General features: G+C 47.0%; 7 non-coding genes across 7 annotated transcripts in view; 4 read left to right on the plus strand and 3 right to left on the minus strand.

The window, feature by feature from the left end:
- Positions 1 to 20, plus strand: part of TRNAG-UCC (transfer RNA glycine (anticodon UCC)) — a 72-nt gene extending 52 nt beyond the window's left edge. Inside the window, exon 1 of the tRNA in view lies at positions 1 to 20. This exon is cut by the window's left edge and continues 52 nt beyond it. This is a non-coding gene — a tRNA (tRNA-Gly).
- A 497-nt stretch (positions 21 to 517) lies between these two features.
- On the minus strand, positions 518 to 591 carry TRNAN-GUU (transfer RNA asparagine (anticodon GUU)). The gene has a single exon. It is a non-coding gene; the product is annotated as a tRNA-Asn (tRNA).
- A 992-nt stretch (positions 592 to 1583) lies between these two features.
- On the plus strand, positions 1584 to 1655 carry TRNAG-UCC (transfer RNA glycine (anticodon UCC)). The gene has a single exon. It is a non-coding gene; the product is annotated as a tRNA-Gly (tRNA).
- Positions 1656 to 2152: 497 nt separating this feature from the next.
- Positions 2153 to 2226, minus strand: TRNAN-GUU (transfer RNA asparagine (anticodon GUU)). The gene has a single exon. It is a non-coding gene; the product is annotated as a tRNA-Asn (tRNA).
- Positions 2227 to 3203: 977 nt separating this feature from the next.
- Positions 3204 to 3275, plus strand: TRNAG-UCC (transfer RNA glycine (anticodon UCC)). The gene has a single exon. It is a non-coding gene; the product is annotated as a tRNA-Gly (tRNA).
- Positions 3276 to 3772: 497 nt separating this feature from the next.
- On the minus strand, positions 3773 to 3846 carry TRNAN-GUU (transfer RNA asparagine (anticodon GUU)). Its single transcript has one exon. It is a non-coding gene; the product is annotated as a tRNA-Asn (tRNA).
- A 977-nt stretch (positions 3847 to 4823) lies between these two features.
- On the plus strand, positions 4824 to 4895 carry TRNAG-UCC (transfer RNA glycine (anticodon UCC)). Its single transcript has one exon. It is a non-coding gene; the product is annotated as a tRNA-Gly (tRNA).
- Positions 4896 to 5000: the final 105 nt, after the last annotated feature.

A 5000-nucleotide genomic window follows, 5' to 3' on the forward strand; every position in this document is an offset into this window, starting at 1 on the left:
TTCGATTCCCGGCCAACGCATGTGAGCTTGCTTTTGGCACCCTACAATTCCATGGAAGACAAGACCAAGACAAGATCTCTGAACAGTTAGGACATCCTGCACCTGCTCAGTCTCTGGAGAGGTTCCATTCCGGTGCAGCAGACTCTACGCCAGCTTAAAGTTCTTTCTAAATGGTCAACACTTAATGCAGACACTCTATAATGTTCTAAACAAATAGCTAGCAAGGCACTAAAGCGAGCCTGTCCTTGGGTGGGCTTGAACTGCCTTTCTTTGGCTTGACAGCCGTCGCCAGGCTTTGGGTTCGATCCCCGGCTAATACTTTACTGCTGCTTCTGGGGTACAGAAAACTTCATTTGGTCACAGACACTGCCAGGGATGTCTGTTGTATCACTAAGACATGAACTTGATGCTGCTCACCCTTTTCATGAACGTGAATGAGATTCCAACGTGTCTCAAATGAATCTACATGGCTATCTGGGGTTCTCTTCGGACAACTGTTGAACACAAAAGGAAAGGCCGTCCCTGGGTGGGCTTGAACCACCAACCTTTCGGTTAACAGCCGAACGCGCTAACCGATTGCGCCACAGAGACTGTGCCTGCAGTTGTTGCTAAATGATTTTATGGGGATGTATGTGTGTCTTGTGGAGTGAGGAAGTAAGTCTGCTCCAAGAAGTTTAACGCCACTTTTTCCCACAATGAAGCATTCACTGTATGGCAGCAGAGTGGCGCAGCGGAAGCGTGCTGGGCCCATAACCCAGAGGTCGATGGATCGAAACCATCCTCTGCTAGGTGTACGTTGGTTTTTATACCTTGCTTACCATATGGGCCAATTGTCGGCCATAGCCCCTTAAGAGAAAGTGTCATTAGGGCCTTGCTGTAACATATATAGTAGTGTAACTATTTCAACTAATGTACCCTTCTTAAACTTGAAGGTTGAATACAAACAGAAGCAGAGTGGCACAGCGGAAGCGTGCTGGGCCCATAACCCAGAGGTCGATGGATCGAAACCATCCTCTGCTAGGCATGAATTCATTTTTGCACCTTGCTTTATCGCATGGGCAAAACGGTTTCCATTGCCCTGTAAGAGAAAGTGTAATAAGGGCCCTGCTGTAACGTACATATTAGGGTAGCTAAGACTACTCCTGGGCCGTTCTTGCAGTTGAAGAGATGGGTGAACTGTGACACCGCACTTAAAAAAATAAAAATAAAAAAAAAAAAAAAAACAGCGAACAGAGAAGCTTCCCCATATTGGAGCATTGGATTTGGTCAAGTCTTAAGCCAATGTGTTGTAGGGCACAAGTAAGCTTTGGGTTAGCAGGAATGGTTGCATGGCCACCTAGCTTTTCATCCTTCCCACCCTTGCCCTGGAATCTTCCAGACTTCAAATTGCTGTCCTTTGCTGTGTGTGTTGCACCAGCATCATCCAGGGGGGCACATGATCTTTCTGAAGTCTTGAATTGAAGTCTGTAAGCAGTATCACCATGTGTCCCACTGCTTACATCTAGCAAAGTAGGCAAATAAGCAAGCTCATTTTTCTCTTGGGTATATTGCAATGGTACATGCTAGGCGAGTTTCAGCATGTAGCGTTGGTGGTATAGTGGTGAGCATAGCTGCCTTCCAAGCAGTTGACCCGGGTTCGATTCCCGGCCAACACATGTGAGCTTGCTTTTGGCACCCTACAATTCCATGGAAGACAAGACCAAGACAAGATCTCTGAACAGTTAGGACATCCTGCACCTGCTCAGTCTCTGGAGAGGTTCCATTCCGGTGCAGCAGACTCTACGCCAGCTTAAAGTTCTTTCTAAATGGTCAACACTTAATGCAGACACTCTATAATGTTCTAAACAAATAGCTAGCAAGGCACTAAAGCGAGCCTGTCCTTGGGTGGGCTTGAACTGCCTTTCTTTGGCTTGACAGCCGTCGCCAGGCTTTGGGTTCGATCCCCGGCTAATACTTTACTGCTGCTTCTGGGGTACAGAAAACTTCATTTGGTCACAGACACTGCCAGGGATGTCTGTTGTATCACTAAGACATGAACTTGATGCTGCTCACCCTTTTCATGAACGTGAATGAGATTCCAACGTGTCTCAAATGAATCTACATGGCTATCTGGGGTTCTCTTCGGACAACTGTTGAACACAAAAGGAAAGGCCGTCCCTGGGTGGGCTTGAACCACCAACCTTTCGGTTAACAGCCGAACGCGCTAACCGATTGCGCCACAGAGACTGTGCCTGCAGTTGTTGCTAAATGATTTTATGGGGATGTATGTGTGTCTTGTGGAGTGAGGAAGTAAGTCTGCTCCAAGAAGTTTAACGCCACTTTTTCCCACAATGAAGCATTCACTGTATGGCAGCAGAGTGGCGCAGCGGAAGCGTGCTGGGCCCATAATCCAGAGGTCGATGGATCGAAACCATCCTCTGCTAGGTGTACGTTGGTTTTTATACCTTGCTTACCATATGGGCCAATTGTCGGCCATAGCCCCTTAAGAGAAAGTGTCATTAGGGCCTTGCTGTAACATATATAGTAGTGTAACTATTTCAACTAATGTACCCTTCTTAAACTTGAAGGTTGAATACAAACAGAAGCAGAGTGGCACAGTGGAAGCGTGCTGGGCCCATAACCCAGAGGTCGATGGATCGAAACCATCCTCTGCTAGGCATGAATTCATTTTTGCACCTTGCTTTATCGCATGGGCAAAACGGTTTCCATTGCCCTGTAAGAGAAAGTGTAATAAGGGCCCTGCTGTAACGTACATATTAGGGTAGCTAAGACTACTCCTGGGCCGTTCTTGCAGTTGAAGAGATGGGTGAACTGTGACACCGCACTTAAAAAAAAAAAAAAAACAGCGAACAGAGAAGCTTCCCCATATTGGAGCATTGGATTTGGTCAAGTCTTAAGCCAATGTGTTGTAGGGCACAAGTAAGCTTTGGGTTAGCAGGAATGGTTGCATGGCCACCTAGCTTTTCATCCTTCCCACCCTTGCCCTGGAATCTTCCAGACTTCAAATTGCTGTCCTTTGCTGTGTGTGTTGCACCAGCATCATCCAGGGGGGCACATGATCTTTCTGAAGTCTTGAATTGAAGTCTGTAAGCAGTATCACCATGTGTCCCACTGCTTACATCTAGCAAAGTAGGCAAATAAGCAAGCTCATTTTTCTCTTGGGTATATTGCAATGGTACATGCTAGGCGAGTTTCAGCATGTAGCGTTGGTGGTATAGTGGTGAGCATAGCTGCCTTCCAAGCAGTTGACCCGGGTTCGATTCCCGGCCAACGCATGTGAGCTTGCTTTTGGCACCCTACAATTCCATGGAAGACAAGACCAAGACAAGATCTCTGAACAGTTAGGACATCCTGCACCTGCTCAGTCTCTGGAGAGGTTCCATTCCGGTGCAGCAGACTCTACGCCAGCTTAAAGTTCTTTCTAAATGGTCAACACTTAATGCAGACACTCTATAATGTTCTAAACAAATAGCTAGCAAGGCACTAAAGCGAGCCTGTCCTTGGGTGGGCTTGAACTGCCTTTCTTTGGCTTGACAGCCGTCGCCAGGCTTTGGGTTCGATCCCCGGCTAATACTTTACTGCTGCTTCTGGGGTACAGAAAACTTCATTTGGTCACAGACACTGCCAGGGATGTCTGTTGTATCACTAAGACATGAACTTGATGCTGCTCACCCTTTTCATGAACGTGAATGAGATTCCAACGTGTCTCAAATGAATCTACATGGCTATCTGGGGTTCTCTTCGGACAACTGTTGAACACAAAAGGAAAGGCCGTCCCTGGGTGGGCTTGAACCACCAACCTTTCGGTTAACAGCCGAACGCGCTAACCGATTGCGCCACAGAGACTGTGCCTGCAGTTGTTGCTAAATGATTTTATGGGGATGTATGTGTGTCTTGTGGAGTGAGGAAGTAAGTCTGCTCCAAGAAGTTTAACGCCACTTTTTCCCACAATGAAGCATTCACTGTATGGCAGCAGAGTGGCGCAGCGGAAGCGTGCTGGGCCCATAATCCAGAGGTCGATGGATCGAAACCATCCTCTGCTAGGTGTACGTTGGTTTTTATACCTTGCTTACCATATGGGCCAATTGTCGGCCATAGCCCCTTAAGAGAAAGTGTCATTAGGGCCTTGCTGTAACATATATAGTAGTGTAACTATTTCAACTAATGTACCCTTCTTAAACTTGAAGGTTGGATACAAACAGAAGCAGAGTGGCACAGTGGAAGCGTGCTGGGCCCATAACCCAGAGGTCGATGGATCGAAACCATCCTCTGCTAGGCATGAATTCATTTTTGCACCTTGCTTTATCGCATGGGCAAAACGGTTTCCATTGCCCTGTAAGAGAAAGTGTAATAAGGGCCCTGCTGTAACGTACATATTAGGGTAGCTAAGACTACTCCTGGGCCGTTCTTGCAGTTGAAGAGATGGGTGAACTGTGACACCGCACTTAAAAAAAAAAAAAAAACAGCGAACAGAGAAGCTTCCCCATATTGGAGCATTGGATTTGGTCAAGTCTTAAGCCAATGTGTTGTAGGGCACAAGTAAGCTTTGGGTTAGCAGGAATGGTTGCATGGCCACCTAGCTTTTCATCCTTCCCACCCTTGCCCTGGAATCTTCCAGACTTCAAATTGCTGTCCTTTGCTGTGTGTGTTGCACCAGCATCATCCAGGGGGGCACATGATCTTTCTGAAGTCTTGAATTGAAGTCTGTAAGCAGTATCACCATGTGTCCCACTGCTTACATCTAGCAAAGTAGGCAAATAAGCAAGCTCATTTTTCTCTTGGGTATATTGCAATGGTACATGCTAGGCGAGTTTCAGCATGTAGCGTTGGTGGTATAGTGGTGAGCATAGCTGCCTTCCAAGCAGTTGACCCGGGTTCGATTCCCGGCCAACGCATGTGAGCTTGCTTTTGGCACCCTACAATTCCATGGAAGACAAGACCAAGACAAGATCTCTGAACAGTTAGGACATCCTGCACCTGCTCAGTCTCTGGAGAGGTTC

The sequence above is a fragment of the Hyperolius riggenbachi genome, chromosome 4 (assembly GCF_040937935.1).
Source record: "Hyperolius riggenbachi isolate aHypRig1 chromosome 4, aHypRig1.pri, whole genome shotgun sequence".
In the NCBI taxonomy this organism is placed as follows: domain Eukaryota; kingdom Metazoa; phylum Chordata; class Amphibia; order Anura; family Hyperoliidae; genus Hyperolius; species Hyperolius riggenbachi.